The sequence below is a fragment of the Palaemon carinicauda genome, chromosome 12, assembly GCF_036898095.1.
Source record: "Palaemon carinicauda isolate YSFRI2023 chromosome 12, ASM3689809v2, whole genome shotgun sequence".
Classification (NCBI taxonomy): Eukaryota; Metazoa; Arthropoda; class Malacostraca; order Decapoda; family Palaemonidae; genus Palaemon; species Palaemon carinicauda.
In genome coordinates, this window is record NC_090736.1 from 69,150,478 (window position 1) to 69,172,977 (window position 22,500).

At 39.6% G+C, this 22,500-nt stretch overlaps 2 pseudogenes; one reads left to right on the forward strand and one right to left on the reverse strand.

Annotated features, from left to right (window-relative positions):
* The window catches only part of LOC137650880 (neuronal acetylcholine receptor subunit alpha-9-like), a 135,181-nt pseudogene that overhangs the window by 28,307 nt on the left and 84,374 nt on the right, over nucleotides 1–22,500 (forward strand).
* On the reverse strand, nucleotides 6,071–7,012 carry LOC137650573 (uncharacterized; annotated as a pseudogene).

The window sequence follows — 22,500 nt, forward strand, 5'->3', positions numbered from 1 at the left end:
CCAGATCTATATTCAGGGGATGGAATTGATGCAAAGAGAGTAGCATCATCTGCATATGCAACAAGCTTGTTTTCTAGGCCAAACCACATGTCATGTGTATATAGTATGAAAAGTAATGGGCCAAGAACACTACCCTGTGGAACACCGGATATCACATTCCTATAATCACTATGGTGCCCATCAACAACAACTCTTTGAGATCTATTACTTAAAAAAATCAATAATAATGCGAAGAAACGACCCACCCACTCCCAACTGTTTCAGTTTGAAAACAAGGGTCTCATGATTAACACGGTCAAAGGCAGCACTAAAATCAAGGCCAATCATACGAACTTTCTGACCACAATCAAGGGATTTTTGTACGGCATTGGAGATTGTAAGAAGAGCATCACATGCTCCAAGGCCTTTACGAAAACCAAATTGCAAACTAGGAAACAGATGATTACCTTCAGCAAACTTATTAAGACGTTTTGCCAGAAGACGTTCAAAAACTTTAGATAATATATGAGTTATGGAAATTGGGCGGTAATCAGTTGGACTTGAGCTACCACAAACATATTTACATAGAGGAGTAACATTACCAATTCTCCAACAAGTGCTAAAAGCTCCTCTTCTTGCTAACTTGCACAAAATAACAGATAACTTTGGAGCTAAGAAATCTGCTGTCTTTATAAAAAAACAAAGGAAAAATACCATTCGGGTCTACACCTCCATAAGCATCAAGGTCCACCAACAGAGCTTTAATCTCACGAGATCGAAAAGCTAAATTGGTTAGTTTAGCCTCAGGAAAACAGGAATGAGGAAGTTCAAGTTTTTCATTACTCTGTTTACTGTCAAAAACATCAGCCAAAAGGTTTGCCTTTTCCTTTGGACAGTGAGTGACTGAGCCATCTGGTTTAAATAGAGGAGGAACTGTTGCATCTACACCAAAGAGTGCAGATTTAAGGGTAGACCACCATTTATGTTCCTGAGTTGCACAAGAAAGTGTTTCTTTTATGGTTAAATTGTACTCCTTTTCAGTTGAGGCATAAACTCTCTGAGCAAAAGCTCGAAGCTGAGTATAGTTGTTCCAGGTCAAGTCTGATCTGTTACCCTTCCAAAGGTGATAGGCCTTCTGCGTCTCCAAATAAGCACGTCTACAATCATCATTGAACCACGGTTTGTCCTTCACTCTGTACCTTAGCACATGAGAAGGGATACGCCTATCAATTATGTTGACTAGATTCTCATTCAAAGGGACAACAGGATCTACACTATTATATAATTGTGACCAATTCAAGCACAATAGATCATGCAAAATCCCATTCCAGTCTGCTTGGGATTTCATATAAATTTTACAAGAATATGAAATATCAGGGACAGGCTGCTCAGTCTTCACTATTAATGAAATCAAGGCATGATCAGATGTCCCGACTGGAGAACCAACCTTACTAGTTATAACGCCAGGGGAGTCAGTGTATACGAGGTCCAAGCAATTACCAGACCTGTGAGTAGCTTCATTTATGATTTGCTCACAGCCTGATTCAGAGGCAGAGTCTAAAGCTCTTAAGCCATGGCGATCGGTAGGAGAGATAGAACTTAACCACTCCCTATGGTGAGCATTAAAATCACCAACAAAGACAAAAGAAGCCTTTCTATCATCTTCTTGTATCTTAGCCATAATGGTAAGAAGACAATCGAAGATAGAATCATCCATGTCTGGATTCCGGTAGATCGAACACAAATAAAAGTTGTTATGCCTGCCACAAACTTTTATCACCTGAATCTCATGGCATCCACATTGATAGCAGGACTTATGAGAAGCAGGGTACTCGTTCCTAATATACACCGCCATTCCCCTGGCCCTAGGGATGGCATCACGTTTCAACATTATTGGCTTCTTAAAACCAGTTATAAGGAGCTCAGATGAGTGCCTCATATTAGAAACCAAAGTTTCTGAGCACAAAAGAATATCATACTGTCTGGACGCAACTGTAAGGTCTTGGATATCTGCATGAAGACCACGAATATTGCAATACAGAAGCCAACATTGACGAAATCTAGGACGTACTGGTCCCGGATTTCGCTCAATGTCTCCAGACAGCATAAGAATTAATAGAAATAAAAAAGAGACATCATACTTAAAAACTAGATTAACAAGAGTTATAAAAAAACAATATGTACAGAATTATAAATAAAGTGATTGATGATACCCATAGACTATAGTAAAAAATCAGAAAACTGGTTAACATGGAGGAGCCGATACACCATGCAAGGCTAAATACCCTCCAGGATAGCCACTTCAACTGAAGGGAGGACAGAAAGGATGGTTTTGAGAAGAAAAAGAGTCAGAAAAAGGAAAAGACAACCTCTTGATAAACCACCAGGCATCCATGGCCCTTCTATTAAGCCTGCCCAACACACCATTTCAAAAAAACAAGAGGAAGAAAAAAAAATAATAATAAGATAGAATAGTGTGCCTGAGTGTACCCTCAAGCAAGAGAACTCTAACCCAAGACAGTGGAAGACCATGGTACAGAGGCTTTGGCACTACCCAAGACTAGAGAACAATGGTTTAATTTTGGAGTGTCCTTCTCCTAGAAGAGCAGCTTACCATAGCTAAAGAGTCTCTTCTACCCTTACCAAGAGGAAAGTACATTGAACAAATTGCAGTACAGTAATTAACCCCTTGAGTGAAGAAGTGTTAAGTATCTCATTGTTGTCAGGTGTATGAGGAAAGACGAGAATATGTAAAGAATAAGCCAGACTATTCTGTGTAAGTGTAGGCAAAGAAAAATGAGCCGTGACCAGAGAGAGGGATCTGTGTGTGTGTGTGCGTGTGTGTTTACGTGCGTGCGTGTGTGTGCATCATCTTCTTTCTTTGGAAATGATAGTGTGGTACATTACTTGATCACGTTCGCTCCTGGTCTACCGCCCACTAATCCACTCAGCTGTAACTGGATGTGGGTCAGGAAAAAGGTCATTAGACTAGCAACCTTATCCCTAAGATTTTGTATACAAACCGGTGGCTTATACCCTTAATGCACTACCAACTCGAAAGTTGAAGAGGCATATTAAGGAAAAAGAAATAAAAGAACAAGTTCTATAATGTATGAGTGTTTGTGCGTTCGCGTCTGTTCATGTATTTGTGCATGCTTCTGTATTTCAGCTTTTTATCAATACGAACCTTAATGATAATTAAACCTTGGCATAAAAAAATTCAAGAAATTATCAAGATCAAAATTTCCAAGTTGTAGAGAAGGTTTTCATGTTGAACAGGCTGACATAAATCTCTTTTTGCAGTATATTTATGAAAGATCTATTTTAATGTTGTTACTGTTCTTAAAATGTGTTATTTTAAGTGTTCATTTATTCACTAGCAGTTTATTTATTTCCTTATTTCCTTTACTCACTAGCAATTTTTTCCTGTTGAAGCCCTTGGGCTTATAGCATCCCACTTTTCCAATTTGGGTTGTAGCTTGGCTAGTAATAATAACGATAATAATCACATTTTACGTTTCATACTTATCTGACTGATATTCCAAGTTACACATTATTTTCAATCCCTAACCCAAACTAGAATGTTTTCCATCCACTGTTGACTGGTGGCGCTGGTGTGCGACAGGTTCCTCTTTGGTTGCTTCCTACTGTGACGGGCCGAGAGAAGGTTGTGTACTTTAAATACAAAACCTCATGGCAACAGGAAATTGCATGTTCGAGAAACAGACAATGTTACATAGGAGAAATGCAGACATGTTTATTCTGGTTCTTTTTAGTGCGAGGGAAGAGCGAAGATACAAGCATAATATATACAAAATGAATTATGTACGATCGTGTGACACACAGTTGGGACATGGCTCCCCCCCTAAAAATGACATACTCTACATGTTAAATAGGGCGCCCTGATCTAGAGAGGCGAACTGTAGGCGGGTCATCTGGCAGAAGATGAGCAGGTTTGAGACGATCAATGGAGACCCAGTCTTCTTTGCCACGAATATTTAGTAGGAATGCTTTCGGACTGCGGCGGATCACAAGGAAAGGGCCCGTGTAAGGGGGCGTTAGCGGTGGCTTGCTAGTGTCGTTGCGCAGGAAGACGTGCGTTGCAGAGTGCAAGTCTGTTGGTATGTGATGCTTCACTGGGGGCTTGTAAGTCTGGTGGCATGGAGTAAATTTTCTCACGACGTGATGTATGCGCTGGCGATTGTCGGAGGATGTTGTAGAAGGAAAAAATTCGGCAGGGGCGACCAACGGGTCGCCATACACCATTTCAGCTGCCGAGACGTCGAGGGCGTCTTTAGGAGTGGTCCTTAGTCACAGGAGGACCCAGGGAAGCTGAGTAAACCAGTTGGAATCCTTGTAGCGGGACATCAAAGCTGCTTTGCGGGTGCGATGAAAACGTTCAACCATTCCATTGGCAGCGGGGTTGTAGGCCGTTGTCTGATGTAGGGTGATGCTCAGGAGATTCGCTAATGATGTCCACAATTGAGAGGTGAAAGTGGTTCCCCTGTTAGAAGTAATATGCTCAGGGATACCAAATCTTGCAATCAATCCAGAGAATAAGGCAGATGTACATGAGGCGGACGTTGCAGTTTCCATGGGAATGGCTTCAGGCCAACGAGTGAAGCGGTCGATGACGGTAAACAGGTAACGATGTCCTTGTGATGTGGGTAGGGGGCCTACAACGTCGACGTGAATGTGTGCAAAATGACGCTGAGGTTGAGGAAAGGTGCCCACTCCGGAATCCGTGTGTTGATGTACTTTGGAAGTTTGGCAAGAAGTACAAGCGCGGACGCAATCCTTAGCATCCTTAGAAATGCTGTGCCAAATGAACTTTGCCTTCAGCAGCTGTGCAGTAGAACGGCACGAGGGATGTGAATGGCCGTGAATGAAATCAAACACCTGCCGTTGCATGGGAGCAGGAATCCAATGTCACGGTCTACCAGTACTGACATCACAGAGGAGGGTGGTGTTGGAGTCTTTGAGGGGGAAGTCTTCCCAACGGAGGGACGTGCAGGATGTCCTACATGCTTGATACTCTGGATCCTGCCGTTGGGCTTCAGCCAGGGCGTTATAATTCAATCCCAGTTGAACGGCAGCCAACGTGTTTCTTGATAGGGCATCGGCAACGGGATTCATTTTCCCAGGGACGTATTGAAGAGTGCAATTGTATTCAGCCACGGTGGAGAGATGTCGGCGTTGCCGGGCGGACCAGGCATCAGACTGTCGGGTAAAGGCGTGCACCAGAGGCATGTGGTCTGTGGGAATGACGAAGGGCGTACCTTCTAAGAAATGGCGAAAGTGACGGACAGCCAAGTGCGCCACCAGCAATTCTCGATCGAAAGTAGAATAACCCGATTCTGCCTTGGACAGTTTTCTGCTGAAGAAGGCCAATGGGCGGGGCGAGCCATTGACCACCTGTACTGCACCAATGGCAACGTCGCTGGCATCGGTGGAGAGAAGGAGAGGGGTATGTGGGATAGGAAAAGTGAGAGCCGCAGCAGTTGATAGGGCCTTATTTACATTGCAGAAGGATGCTCCTTGAAGGGGATCCTGTTGTCCCTGCTCAATAAATTTTATTTTTCATAAATTGTGGGTTATTTTATTTATATATATATATATATATATATATATATATATATATATATATATATATATATATATATATATATATATATATATATGTGTGTGTGTGTGTGTGTGTGTGTGTGTGTGATACTGCCACATACACCTATGCGATAAATTGAATGGGAGGTGACAAATTAAACTAGTAGGTTCTTTAAAATCTTGTATACTGAAGATAAACGGACATAAATGTGACAGCAGCTGGAAGTAGGTCCATGCTTGTTACTACAGTGACCACTGAACATCGACTAACTACTATATGCACATGGTGGAAAGAAAAGCAGTGTTGACACATATAATTACATTGTTGCCACGATGCATAATGAAAAAGTGGTCTTACAGTACGTTTAATGGGAAAAGATAAATGGAAATAAATATAATTTTTCTACAAAATAATAATAAAGCAAATGTACATTAATATTCATAAACTGTACGTAATGTAAATAATATACAGCATAATATTAGATATCTATACACCTCCCTCCCACTTTACGCTCGTAGCAGTGTCTCGAGCGGAACATTTATTTCTCTGAGCTAGTTGAGGTGAATGACTAGGGACATTGGAGGTTTCGGATGATGGCTCTCTTTCCTGGCCAGAGCAAGGGGCCACAGGGTCTTGGGGAGAGGTGTCATCACTTATATTAGCCACTGGGCGTAAATGTCGTCGGTTTCGAAACCATACACGACCACTTGGAAGGCGTACTTCATACTTTCTGGACATTCCGCAGCCCATCACAATACCAATCTTGTCCCATCTAAGTGTCGATGCGTCCTGTATCCTGACTCATTGGCTGATGGTGAGCTTGGGTAGATGGCGGGCAAGAGAGTTGTAAACGCTCATGGCCTGGTCGGTTTGGGCAACAGTGCGGCGGTCGTAATCTTCGGTCTTATTTTGCCACTCCTCTTTGAATGATCTTGGGTGGGCAAGAACACAAGTGCGGAGAGGATGGCCATAGAGAATCTGCGCAGGGGAACGTCCAGCAGGGTTCGGTATATTCCGAAGCTCCATCAGTCCTCTATCAAAGGCTTCACAATCTATGTTCCCGGATGTGGCAGTCTTGAGGATAAGGTGTTTAACAGCTTTCACGGCAGCATCTGCGTGTCCATTAGACTGAGGGTAATGTGGAGAAGTGATGATGTGATGAACTCCCCAGTGGTCAGCAAATTGCTTGAAGTCGTGGTTGGAAAATGGGGGTCCTCCATCATTTCGTAAGCGGAGTGGATCACCAATCTCGCGGAAGAAAACACAGAACATTCTTGTAACTCTGGCTGCAGTTGTGTCACGTCCACAGGGAACAACCATAGGCTAGCCTGAAAGTCTATCAGCAATAACAAGGAAGTATTTTCCTGCTAAGTGGAAGAAGTCAGCTGATACACTTTTAAAGGGCCGGGATGGGTGGTCGTCGCACATGTAGAGTTCCTGTTGCTGACTAGGGAGAAGCTGTTGGCAGGCCTCACAGCTTGCTACTTTACTCTTAATATCTGTATTGATGCATGGACAGAATACTGTCTGCATTGCCCGACATCAAGTAGGTTCAGTCCCTCGGTGGCTATCGTGGAGTCGATCCAAGGTGCTTTGACGGAGGGCTGCAGGGATGACGATCCGGGGTCCATACAATACCAACTCTCCATCCGCGTAAAGGTTGTCCTGCAGCTTCCAATACGGGAGGGCAGAAGCGTGGAGATCAGAGCAGTTGGTGGGAAAGCCGTTGGATACGTAGTGAACGAGACGATTGTAATCTTGAACCTGAGATGCGGCCGTGCAGATTTCTTGTAGAGACCTATCCTCTTTGATGATGGGTCCTGTTGCCTGGTCGTCAGTAGAAGTGGCAGTGCTGGCAGCGATACGCCTGACATGTGCAGACGAAGTAGTGCATTCTTCTTCATATTCAAGTGTGGGGCGACTGGTTGGGGAACGAAACATGGCGTCTGGTATGCAAAGTTGTTTCCCTACATGCCATACTGCAGTGAAGATGTAGGGGGCCACTTTCATCTTGAGGCTTTGAAGGCGTGGATTCTCAATAGCATCCAAAGTGTAGTGATTGAGAATCGGTATCAAGGGACGATGATCAGTGAAATGCTGAAGTCCAGACAAGTATAGGCGGCACTTAGCTATAGCCCAAGTGACTGCAAGTAGCTCCAGCTCTATGGTGGCATAACAAGTCTCTGTATCCGTAAGGAAACGAGAGCCACACTGGATAAGACGCATCTGACCTCGGCCGTTATCTTGAAGTAGGGCACAACCGAGAAAATATAGGCGTGAGGCATCTGTTTGTAGAACTAAAGACGAGGCAGAATTGAAGGGTGCTAGGACAGGCGGTGAAGTCAGAGCTATCTTGACTTTCTTAAATGCTCGCTCATGGTCGGGCATCCAGACGAATGAGTGTTTGGGGCTTATAAGTGGGCGTAGGGGCTGTGCTGCTGCTGCGATGTCTGGAGTGAAGCGGCCAAGTTGATTGACAAGACCCAAAAACAACCTGACATCTGTGACATTGGATGGTGTAGGAAAGTCACATACAGCTGATACCTTGTCAGGGTCTGCTGCAATACCATCAGATGATAAGACGTAACCGCAAAAGTTAAATATAGGGGCGGCTTTAGTGAACTTGTCCTTGTTGAGGGTGATGCCATATTGACGGCATCTAGTCAACAACTGGTGTACGTGTTGTAGGTGGGAAGGGAGATCCTCGTCGGAAAGGAGGATGTCATCTAGAACCTTCACTCAGTTGGGAACACCTTGTAGTGCCATATCTCCACCGAGGCAGTATGCATCACCTGTTGCTGAAAATCCGATTGGGCCGCAGCAGTGCTGGAATCTTCCGTACAGAGCTATAAATGAAGTCAGGTGGCGGTCCTCTTCTGCCAACTCCATTTGCCATTAGCCATGCAGGGCATCCGCTGTGGTGAAGTACTTCACAGTAGGAGAGATGTTGCGGACAGCATCATGGGGTGTTGGTGATGGGTGTGTAGGGCGGGCTACCTGAGAATTTAGATGGGTGTGATCCACAGTGATGCGCACACCTTTGTCCTTGGGTACCAAGAACATAGGATGGCACAATTCAGAGGGTTTGTTGCCTGCTGGTCTTATGATTCCTTGTTGCACTAAGGAGTCAAGTGCTTCTTTCACTTGATCTCTGAGAGCAAATGGAATGGGCCTGGGCGTATGGACAGCGAAGGGTGTAGCGCCAGGTTTCAGGTGAATCCTCATTGGAGGTCCTGCCATTTTCTTTAGTGGCTGGGTTTGTAGATCCTTCTTATATATGAGGACGTCGCTGAAGTGCCGAAGAAAATATTCCTTAATAGCTGCGGATGACGTCATGGCAGTGGCAGGATACTGAGGGCATCTGTTGACATGTGTTACTTCAAGGATAGGCTTCGGGAAGTCCGGTGACACTATGACAAGGGCTTGGCAATGTTCACGGGAGAGGAGGGGAGTCTGGATATCCTCACAAACATGTATGGTTTCTGAGCAAGACTTGTTGCCAAGACGAAGTTTTGCCTGGAAGTATCCTACAGCTGGTGTCATGGGGAATCCATCTGCTGTCACGGCATCTGTTGTGGGTGGAGGTTCAAGGCTGGTCCAAGGTATGCAGAGTGCATCCAAATGTATGGTGCCAATCACTGTGATGTCTGCTCCTGTATCGGGGATTAGCTGGATATGTGATGATATATCGCCAAATGACAGAGAGACAGTGACTGGTGTGGGGGACTCGCTACCCGAGTTATCACCCACGAAATGGCAGCTGGTGTTTGACTTAGTAGTAGGAGGTGAAGCTGTATACCCAGTATAACCTTTCTTGGTAGACATGCACATCTTCTCAAAATGTCCCTGTTTCTTGCAGCTATTGCACTGAGCTTCCTTAGCAGGGCATTTCTGTGTGCAGGACCAATGACCTGTTCGTCATCAGTTATTGCATGATGCACCAGTGGCTGGGTATTGTCCGGAATCGTGTTTGCGAAAGCAATATTGACAAGGGTCACTGTTATGAGACTGGTGAGAATGTTGATCAGGAGATCGATGAGAAGTCCTCTTCTGTAGACGCTGGTTCTTCTTGCATGTAGATACTGCGCTGAATTAGCTAGGGGAAGATTCAATAGCTGATGCAGTTGCACATGTAGATTCGTAGGAGCGGCAGCATGTCACAAACTCTACGAGGGTAGATGACGGTTGGAGAGGGATAAGGCGTTGTATTAACTCTTCGTCTCTCACACCCCTCAAAATTACCATCTGCAATTCCCGTTCAGTGCAAGAGGTGGGGTTGCCAGTGCATAAGTCCACTTCATCAGCGAGATCCTTGAGGCATGCGTAATAGAATAGTTTGCAAATGATTCTCCGACGGCCTGTTTACAGGACAACAATTCCCTGCGTTGTAAGGCTTCATTTTTAAGGCTGCGAAAGTACTTCTGCAGTGTATCCAACACCTCTGTAAGGGAAAGTGATGTGTTGGAGGGATGCCCAGTGTATGCGTAGGCAGGTGCTGGACATACAGGGAGATGCAGGTTCTCAGGTGAATCAGCTGGGAAGTTTGATGTAATCTATCGAGTCCAACTAATGCTACATAATCCTCAAAACCGAGTCTCCATTGGCGAAACGCTTGATACGTTGCATCTTGTTGCAAGAGAGGTGGGGTATGGACCTTAGGCTTACTAGAAGTTGTAGGTGTATGCACTGAGAAGCCAGGGGATGGGGGAACAGGTGTAACAGGAGGTGCAATTATGGGGTTAGGTTGCTGGGGTTGTGATGCCGCAACCTGTCCTGATAGCAAGGAGAAAAGGGACATGAACCGCAGATGGTCATCCTGTCTTGATTGCTCCATCTGTAGTCTAATGGTCTATTCCTCTTGTCGTCACTGGTCTTGTTCTTGCATGCTGGAAGTTTGCAGAAAATGGATGAGATGAAGTATATTATTATTGTGGTCTCCTGACCTATTAAGAGTCAGGGGAGGAGGGAGAGCGGTGCTGGTATCTTCCTCAGCAGTGGGGAGGTGCCCATGTACTTCGTCTCTCATCAGACCCTCTGCCCGTTTGATCCTCTGCCTGATACTCTGTCTGGTCCATTAAATCAATTAGCTGTTCCTCTTGCTGAGCCATATTGAGTTTCGTGTCGTAAGAGAGCTTGAAATCTGTAGAGAGCCAGAAAAATATCCAAATCGCTGTATATGAGCGAAAGAAAGCACTTTGGATAGTTGAAAATTACAATGTTTGTCAGTGAGCTTATGAAATAAGCGGCAGTTGGTTGAGATGAGTGACTGTGTGTTGCGATCAGAGGGGAGGCGGGTGGGGTGAGCATGCCTCTGGGCGAGAGCCTCAGGCATCAGTCACCATTGATACATGAAAGAAGAGGACGGGTGGTGGGGCTGTTGGGAAAAATGGCGCTAGAGTTCAAATGTCCTAAAAAAAATCTTAGCAAGGACACTAACATAATACAACACAGCACTATAACACACTGACACTCTAACCCTGCACTGCATAAACACTGCATCACTCTTAAGAGACACTGCAGTTAAAATCTTGAGTCACTGTAAGGGATCCAATGTGCGCGACGAGAAGTGAACAGCAATGGCGGCCGTCTTCTTGGAATCCATAACGTCCAGTTACTTACTGCGCCATGTGTGTGATACTGCCACATACATCCATGCGATGAATAGAATGGGAGGTGACAAATTAAACTAGTAGGTTCTTTAAAATCTTGTAAACTGAAGATATACGGACATAAATGTGACAGAAGCGGGAAGCAGGTCCATGCTTGTCACTACAGTGACCATTGAACAACGACTGACTACTATATGCACAGGGCTGAAAGAAAAGCAGTGTTGACACATATAATTACATTGTTGCCACGATGCATAATGAAAAAGTGGTCTTACAGTACGTGTAATGGGAAAAGATAAATGGAAATAAATATCATTCTTCTACAAAATAATAATAAAGCAAATGTACATTAATGTTCATAAACTGTGCGTAATATAAATAATATACAGCATAATACTAGATATCTATACAATATATATATATATATATATATATATATATACATATATATATATATATATATATATATATATATATATATATATATATATATATATATATATATATATATATATATATATATATATATATATATATATATATATATATATTGTCACATTGCGTTGGAAATTTCATAAAAGTGAATTATTAGAGGCAGTGAATTAGACGAGTTTTACATCGTAAGAGGATTTATTTTCTAGGTAAATTTTTGCAACAAAAATGAGCGTAAATCTTCAAAAACGAGTCACATAGAGCTTCAAATCTTGGGAATACATAACAGAAGAAATAAAAGTTTCTCTCTGACTTTCGAATGATTTGATCAGTTCAATACAATGGAATTAACTTGTCAATAATAGACACACACGGGGAGAGCGGACACTCGAGGAGACAGTTATATGATTAAGATTATGACAATTAAAAAGGAATAGTTATTGGACATTTCATGGCGTATCGACGCCCACCATGGGTGAGGTAGGCTTACCGTGGAAGCTGGGCCTATTGAGGGTTGCCCACTCACGACTCAGACTCGAAGGTAACTGGTCTTCGACTGACCTACTCTGGGTAGTCTTAATTCCCATACATTACTGTGTCTTGTCTCACTTAATTAAGGGTAACAGTGGCAGTTGAAGCGTCCCCTCTCCCCGGTATACCTGTTGACATGGAAACCGATTTAGTACACGTGTGCTTGGGTCAGCACATACCAAATAGCGAGAAAAGCAGCTCGAACTGCTTCCCACACTACATATGGATCAGGGTGATAAGGTCATAGGTTGGCAACCGCCACCCTACTTCCTGCGCATTTACTTTATGTTTTTGGCATTTGTTTAAAATTGTTTATTTATACGTGACAATATATATATATATATATATATATATATATATATATATATATATATTTGATAAATTTTGCACAATTTATGTATATTTCACACCTTTGGGACTCGGAATATATACTTGAATATATATATATATATATATATATATATATATATATATATATATATATATATATATATATATATATATATATATATATATATATGTGTGTGTGTGTGTGTATGCATATATATATATATATATATATATATATATATATATATACTGTATATTCTTCCTCTTTAATATATAAGGGCGATTATTACGTAAGAACGTAAAAAGAATATTGACAGAATAACTAACTTTAAGATTTTATATATATATATATATATATATATATATATATATATATATATATATATATATATACATATATATATATATATATATATATATATATATATATATATATATATATATATATATATATATATATATATATATATACATTAAAAGGTATGGCTGGAAAATACAGATAATGGACGGAAAAATATCTGTCATTCGGTCGAAACTCACATAGGATAAAACACGACTACAGTATACGATCCCAAGAATAAACTTAGCTTAGATTTATATTGTCATGCTCTTAACACTGAATAAGAGAGATGAACATAACCCGGGAACATAATGCTGAATGCCAACCGTAGTAAGTTAATTAGCGGACACATGAAAGTCATTTAGACCTCGGAAACATCATTAGTCGAAGAGAACGTTGTCTCCGTTGTCTTCTACCGAAATATCACTGAATTTTTCCAGGTTACACACTTTATTTGTAATTTCTACACTATTCACTACACTTGATGACATCGAGAAATTTAAACCGTATCCCAAGGCACACTTCACATTCTCATCTATAATTTTATTTGACAGATTAACCACACATTCTGGATTAACGTTTGCAGTCCACAGGTTTCTTTCTATTAATGCATTGAGTTTCTTGTCATGATTTGTTTGAGTTTTCTAATATTGAATAAGGGTGCAAGGAATATACACAGACTGAAATGAACTGTAAAAATTGGTATATAACAGAAATTAAGAAAAGGAAATAGAAAATAGGGACGAACGGGAGATATCTTTCTGTCTTTGTTATTAAATAAAATTAGTACGTTTATAATATGGGTGGAAATGTTGAATAAAAGAAAACGGAACGAGGAATAAGGATAATATCAAATGAGGATAATGCAGAATAAAGGTACAATGAATAAACTAGACTGAATGTAACAAAAGAAATACGTTTCTAACGGATATGAAAAGAAAGTATAAAAAGAGCTAATAATAGTTGAATCCTTTTAGCCTTTGGGCCAACATTCCTTTACTTGAAACACTACACCAGCTTACTCTACTGAGCGCTGATGTAATGGCGCGCAGTTTTAACATTTTGTCCAGTGACATGCGGTTAGGTGAATTTTCAGCGTATTATCCATAATGGTATCAATAGATCAACAATAGATAGTTGAATCAGTGGATAAGTAAATATATATTCGATCTTCCATCTCTAGTCTTCATATGGGATGCCAATAAGTAGGATAAATTATCTCATGTTGCACAATCAGATAGATGACGGACTATGAGCCTATAAATCAAATTACCTCATGTCATGGATGTGTCATCAGTACACCTCACGAGGTATACTGTAGGCATTGATAAAGGCTTTATTGCAAGGGCAAAATTTCATGGAACAACATGTGTTTTCGGCATCACCAGCCACCCGTTAAAATACTACCGCTAGAGAATTTCACTGGCCAGACAGTAATACCTTGGATTCGTCTCTCTGGTTACGGTCATTTTCCCTCTGTCTACACATACACACAATAGTCTGGCCTATTCTTTACATATTTCCCTCTGTCCTCATACACCTGACAACAATGAGATTACCAAACAATTCTTCTTCACCCAAGGGGTTACTGCATAATTATTGTTCAGTGGCCAGTTTCTTCTAGGTAAGAGTAGAAGGGACTCTTTAGCTTTGGTAAGCAGCTCTTCTAGGAGAAGGACACTCCAAAATCAAACCAATTTCCTCTATTCTTAGGTAGTTCCACAGAGTTTTCTTGCATGAGGGTACACTCGGGCACCTATTCTATCTTATTTCTCTTCCTCTGGTTTTGTGAAAGTTTTTATTGTTTATATGGGAGATGTTTATTTTCATGTTGTTACTGTTCATAAAATGTTTTACTTTTCCCTGTTTCCTTTCCTCACTAAGCTATTTCCCTGTTGGAGCCCCTGAACTTATAGCATCCTGCTTTTCCAACTAGGGTTGTAGCTTAGCAAATAATAATAATAATAATAATAATAATAATAATAATAATAATGATAATAATAATAATAATAATAATAATAATAATAATAATAATAATAATAATAATAATAGTAATAATAATAATAATAGCTTAATCACTGTCTGGAATGTTTCATCAACCAGACGATCAGTTGATCTCCATAACAAATCACAGCAATGTTGGTAGGCCTAAGTTCGACTTATGCTCTGCCTCTTATTTAAGTAGATTACAATTGATTTCATGGTAGAACAAAATTTCTGTATTGATGGTTACCTATAAAAACTTAACATTCAATTATTTTCAAATTGATTTTTTCTTTAACACCAACGACAACAAAAGTAATGGAATCAAATAGAATAATTTTCTTTGTTATATATCATTCGTGGAGTTGATGTACAGTATATCTGTTTAAATATCATCTTTATCATTGTTTCTGTAATCCATATTTGCAATTTATAAATGAGAATATAAAAGATTCAATGGCTGGTATCCTGTTTCATTCAAGTGAACTTAACTTAGTGAAAGAACAGGATCTGCCTAATTACAGACAGACACACACACACACACATATACACACCCAGACTGACCGGACAGTATCTCCGGCCGTTGAGGTAACTAAACGAGTTTGGGTATTAAAACTTGGCAGTTCTTTTGCAGTCGCTCAGCACAAAGAGCGTGACTTCTGCAGTCGTCAACTTTTTCTTATCACATCAAGTGTGATTTCAGATTGCTCGCAGCACAACTGAGCCCTAGACTTTAGTAAGGAGGTGCAGACTGCAGTCACTCAGCCTAAAGAGCGTGACCGCTGACACCAAAAATACAGCATATATTTCTGGTCACGCTCAGCGTCATTGCCAGACGTATAACTACTTGGTCTCTCCCCATCCCTTTGGTAGGGTGAGAGGAAGTAATCATACCCCGGTGAGAGGGGTTGTAGTTAGAAAAGGGGGAGGGTGAGGGGGAGGGGTGGGAAGGATTAAATATGCGTTTGCGTGTGTGCATGTCTATCTCAATAGTTAGCCGCCATTTATGACCGGACGCGTACACTATTAGGCTATAAATATATATATATATATATATATATATATATATATATATATATATATATATATATATATATATATATATATATATATATCACCAATTACATATCTTTATTTATTCAGATGTCTTCTCCACTGTTCACATAAAGTATCAAAATACAGTAAAAGAGAAAACTTGACAAATTCTTCTCTTGGAAAGATACCACTCAAGTATAAAGGAATAGGAATAACTCTACATTTACTTGAACTCGAAATAGGAAATATCTTGTGGCTCAACTTGACCTGATCAAATTGCCATTCGTCTGCAGAAGTGGAATTTATTCAACAATGTCTTCGAAGATTCTAGGCGAATTGTCAATAGTCAATGCATACTATTGATTACTCGGAATATCGAATGCCGACCGAGACGGAATCATATTAAATTTCCTTCCCCTCCAGGACACAATACATTGATATTCCATCTTGGGATCCCTATCCTGACCTTCGACGCCTCTAACGTCATCTCGCGTTTTAGATTAGTCTTGTGTAACAGGTCTCTAAAAGCATTGTTTCAAGTATTATGGAATGGGAATGATGAGAGCAATGACAGGTTTTTTTCTTTTCTCAAATTTAATTGGAATTCCTTTTTTCTTTATTCTTACGAATGTGGTAAACATGGATAAACTAAATACTAAATCTTCCCCAGGTCTGAAAATGAGGGAAGAAAAAGTTAAGAGAATTTTTCTACTTTCACGGAATGCCATCTTCATAGGGCTGCAGGGTTGAAAAAAAAAAAAAAAAAAAAAAAAAAAAAAAAAAAGATCATTTAGAATCTTTAGGAACTAGCACACGGGACTTGGAAACAGGTTTACAAAACTTGCTTTGATTTTTTATCGCTTAGGTTACTTCGCTAAATAGGACTGTCGAGTCCCTATCCGGCTCTTAAGATATTATAATTTCGGAAATAAAAACTCGTGGTTGTCGACCACCTTTACACGAATATTGTGACAGAAGATTAGAACTGAATTTACAGTGATATTTATGAACTATATTTTATGAATAAATCTGAGAGAGTAACTACGTAAAAAAAAAAAAATGGTTACAAAAGTGTAGAAGAGCTTGTCTGAAAAAGAAACCCCTTATTGGAAAAAATTGCTTAAAAGTATGAGAAAAACAAAACGCTAAAAATATATTCATTCAACTTTTTAAATATTTTCTCTACTTCATAACAATACTACTATCATCAGATTTCTTCTCTTGAATCTTCCATTTTGTCTTATTGCTGGAACACCAACCTTCATTCTTTCCCTCAAAATCCCTCCACACGAGGCTAACTTTGGTAATTTGAGAGTTTGTGATGGGCTGACATACGAGACTTTACCTCCGACTTTTCCTTTGGTCACCAAAACCGTGACCTCATGGCTTCTGATCTCAGTGAGGTTTAAAACTCGGTGATTGGGACTTATATCTCATTCTCTACAGTAACTTTGATTTTTTCTCCACTTAACTTTTGGTTTCACGGCTTCTTTGCCACAGCCATTCGTCCAAAACTCAAGACAAGAGAGTCATTCCAGTTTCTTGCTCCGCTGATGCTGATGTCTTTCATTTTACTAAGAATTGTTGTTCTTCACTACTTGGAAGGAAGAAGGTTTCTCATATTTAAAAGATCAAGAAAAAAATTCTGCAACTTTAACAGATCTAAATGAGTTCTAAATGCAACCTTAAGATTGAACAAAAAGCTCCCATTTGTCATAAGAAGGACTGATGATATTAAAGTCTTTCAAGAAGAAGACTCTCTTGTTTTCTGAGTGAGTGTTATGATATCATGGATTTCGGTCTAAGAGCCACCATCCGGAGTGATAGCTCAGGTCAATCTGGATACTGTAGATTTGACTATTCACACCGACTACGCAGTGTGATTTTCCAGTTACAGAATGTGTATGACAAACAAATCTCGCGAGTTATGCAGCGCACAGAAGCTTTCATTTGGAGGAGAACCGAAAATGGGATCTCTTCACCCAGAGGATAGTCGACTTTGTTTTACTTCCCGTAGAAGGTAAGAGCTGTCACTGCACCTTGTGTCTTATGAAGAACATTATAAGCGTTACTATAGGGAATAAGCAGCGTTCTCCCGGAACTTAGCTGCACTTATTTTCTAATCTTCTACTTTACTTCCAAAATCACTTCATTTCTTGCATTATGCTACCCAAAACTTTTTTTTTCATTATCAGTATATAGATTAACTGAGGAGTGGTGTTCCCCCACCGTTGTTGCTCCTCGGTGCTGATAGTTTCTTGTAGTGTTTACAGCTCACCGTCCTTGTGAAGTAAGTATGAGGGTTTGGGGTGGGACAATAGGTCTACCTGCTGAGTTATCGGCATTTATTGCCTGGCCCTTCCTGGTCCTAGCCTGGAACGAGAGGGGCTTGGGCGCTGAATATATATATATATATATATATATATATATATATATATATATATATATATATATATATATATATATATATGTATGTATACATATATATATATATATATATATATATATATTTATATAAGTATATATATATATATATATATATATATATATATATATATATATATATATATATATATATGTATGTATATATATATATATATATGTGTATATATATATATATATATATATATATATACATATATATATGTATATATATATATATATATATATATATATATATATATATATATATATATATATATATATATATATGATAAATTTTGCAAATTTTTACGTGTTTTTCATATTCAAATAAGCCATATATATTTTAGATATATTAATGTCTGGATTCTCTTAACGACCTCGGGATCAGAGCCCCAGGCGAAATCACACAAAGACAAGAGCTTGGCTCCGGCCGGGAATCGAACCCTGGTCGGCAAGCTTATATAGACAGTGACTAACCCATTTGGCCACGAAGAAAGATAAAAGTCAATGACAATTCTACTGTACTTATACCTGTCGAATTCAAGTATTTTGTACTTAGAATTGAAATCAACCCATCTTCACCATCGTAGCTAATTGGTAGTTTGTTACTTGGCATTCAATTAATGATAAATTTTGCACATTTTTACGTGTTTTTCATATTCAAATAAGCCATATATATTTTAGATATATTAATGTCTGGATTCTCTTAACGACCTCGGGATCAGAGCCCCAGGCGAAATCACACAAAGACAAGAGCTTGGCTCCGGCCGGGAATCGAACCCTGGTCGGCAAGCTTATATAGACAGTGACTAACCCATTTGGCCACGAAGAAAGATAAAAGTCAATGACAATTCTACTGTACTTATACCTGTCGAATTCAAGTATTTTGTACTTAGAATTGAAATCAACCCATCTTCACCATCGTAGCTAATTGGTAGTTTGTTACTTGGCATTCAATTAATGATAAATTTTGCACATTTTTACGTGTTTTTCTTATTCAAATAAGCCATATATATTTTAGATATATTAATGTCTGGATTCTCTTAACGACCTCGGGATCTGAGCCCCAGGCGAAATCACACAAAGACAAGAGCTTGGCTCTGGCCGGGAATCGAACCCTGGTCGGCAAGCTTATATAGACAGTGACTAACCCATTTGGCCACGAAGAAAGATAAAAGTCAATGACAATTCTACTCTACTTATACCTGTCGAATTCAAGTATTTTGTACTTAGAATTGAAATCAACCCATCTTCACCATCGTAGCTAATTGGTAGTTTGTTACTTGGCATTCAATTAATGATAAATTTTGCACATTTTTACGTGTTTTTCATATTCAAATAAGCCATATATATTTTAGATATATTAATGTCTGGATTCTCTTAACGACCTCGGGATCAGAGCCCCAGGCGAAATCACACAAAGATAAGAGCTTGGCTCCGGCCGGGAATCGAACCCTGGTCGGCAAGCTTATATAGACAGTGACTAACCCATTTGGCCACGAAGAAAGATAAAAGTCAATGACAATTCTACTGTACTTATACTTGTCAAATTCAAGTATTTTGTACTTAGAATTGAAATCAACCTATCTTCACCATCGTAGCTAATTGGTAGTTTGTTACTTGGCATTCAATTAATGATAAATTTTGCAAATTTTTACGTGTTTTTCATATTCAAATAAGCCATATATATTTTAGATATATTAATGTCTGGATTCTCTTAACGACCTCGGGATCAGAGCCCCAGGCGAAATCACACAAAGACAAGAGCTTGGCTCCGGCCGGAAATCGAACCCTTGTCGGCAAGCTTAGGCCTATATAGACAGTGACTAACCCATTTGGCCACGAAGAAAGATAAAAGTCAATGACAATTCTACTGTACTTATACCTGTCGAATTCAAGTATTTTGTACTTAGAATTGAAATCAACCCATCTTCACCATCGTAGCTAATTGGTAGTTTGTTACTTGGCATTCAATTAATGATAAATTTTGCACATTTTTACGTGTTTTTCATATTCAAATAAGCCATATATATTTTAGATATATTAATGTCTGGATTCTCTTAACGACCTCGGGATCAGAGCCCCAGGCGAAATCACACAAAGACAAGAGCTTGGCTCCGGCCGGGAATCGAACCCTGGTCGGCAAGCTTATATAGACAGTGACTAACCCATTTGGCCACGAAGAAAGATAAAAGTCAATGACAATTCAAAATTTATCATTAATTGAATGCCAAGTATCAAACTACCAATTAGCTACGATGGTGAAGATGGGTTGATTTCAATTCTAAGTACAAAATACTTGAATTCGACAGGTATAAGTACAGTAGAATTGTCATTGACTTTTATCTTTCTTCGTGGCCAAATGGGTTAGTCACTGTCTATATAAGCTTGCCGACCAGGGTTCGATTCCCGGCCGGAGCCAAGCTCTTGTCTTTGTGTGATTTCGCCTGGGGCTCTGATCCCGAGGTCGTTAAGAGAATCCAGACATTAATATATCTAAAATATATATGGCTTATTTGAATATATATATATATATATATATATATATATATATATATATATATATATATATATATATATATATATATATATATATATATATATATATATATATATATGATGAGTCTCTAGGCCATTGCCACTGTCCCTTGCCTCTGCCATTCATGGGTGGCCTTTAAACCTTTTTGTGAGCAATGCCTCGCACACTATCAATGTCTAATGCTACATCCCACCAATATTTCATTATCCGACGTTTCCTTTCCCTCTTTCAACATTGGAGATTTTCACAGCATCATGATCGATTATAATACCTGCCAAGTTCAACACTGATGATAAAGTGTGTGGGAAATGTTCAGGAAATCACGCCACCAAGGAATCTAACTCACAACAGATAAAATGTATAAACTGTAATATGTTGAACATACGTGATGATCATATAGTAAATTCAAGAAATTGGAAAGCTTATGATTTGGAATTGAAAAGACGCAGAAAATACTGACCATGGATACTAAGGATGTCATAAACAGCGGCTATGTAAATATTACATCTCTTAGTAATAGAACAATTCAAAATAGAGGATTGATAAATGAGAAATATTTTGCTCAAGAAGAAACTGAAGACTTTCTTGTTCTCTAAGTGCTTCGATAATGTGGATTTGACAATAAACAGCAGTTATGCAATATGATAAGCAAAATACATAAGAATGTATACAATAAGCTGATTTTGTAGGTCCTGTAGAGAGCAGGGTACAACTGCACGATAGGACTAGGAAAGCAGCCTTAAAAGAAAAGAAAAATAGTTCCTCAACGACCTTAGAAGTATAGAATGTTCTTTGCTTTTGTTGTCGTTTGCCCCTAAATGTTCAAATCCTGCAATTTCTTCGTCTCTGGAACAAACACTGGACTGGCCAGTTTCTGACAAAGATGGCTAATATAATTCTCACAACTATTATCCTGTTGCCTAATCCTCTTCTCTTGGTAATTGGTGTTGAAAACCAATGCATCATAAATCCCGTTCTCTTCTCGTGTACCTGATTATTGGAAACGTCCCTGCACAGTGATGGCCGGACTAGGGTTCGAGACCTGATCAAACTCAATAGCTTCTTGTAGTGCCTGCAACCTCTCCATCCTTGTGAACTAAGGAGGTGGCGTTTTGGGGAGTCTATAGGTTTACCTGCTTAGTTATCAGTATTATTATTATCATCATTACTTGCTAAGCTACAACCCTAGTTAATTAAGCAGAATGTTAAAAGCCCAGTGTCCCTAATAGAGAAAATAGCCCAATGAGGAAAGGAAATAAGGAAAAATTGAATATTCTAAGAACATTATCAACATTGAAATAAATATTTCCTATATAAACACTTTAACAAAACAAGAGGATGAGAAATTAAATAGAATAGTGTGCCCGAGTGTACCCTCAAGCACTTTAACCCAAGACAGTGGAAGACCATGGTAGAGAGGCTATGGCCCTATCCAGGACTAGAGAACAATGGTTTGATTTTGGAGTTTCCTTCTCCCAGAAGAGCTGCTTACCATAGCCTGGCCCTGCCTATCATAGCTTGCGCGGAGAGGATCTTGGTCGCTGATCATATGTAAATATGCTCAGTCTCTAGGCCCTAGGGCATTGTCACTCTCTTTCTTTTGCCATTCATGAGTGGTCTTTAAACCAACATTATGAAGCTTTAATTTTTACCTCGTCAGTGTATGGGCATCTTAGCCTCCAAAAATGCCTTA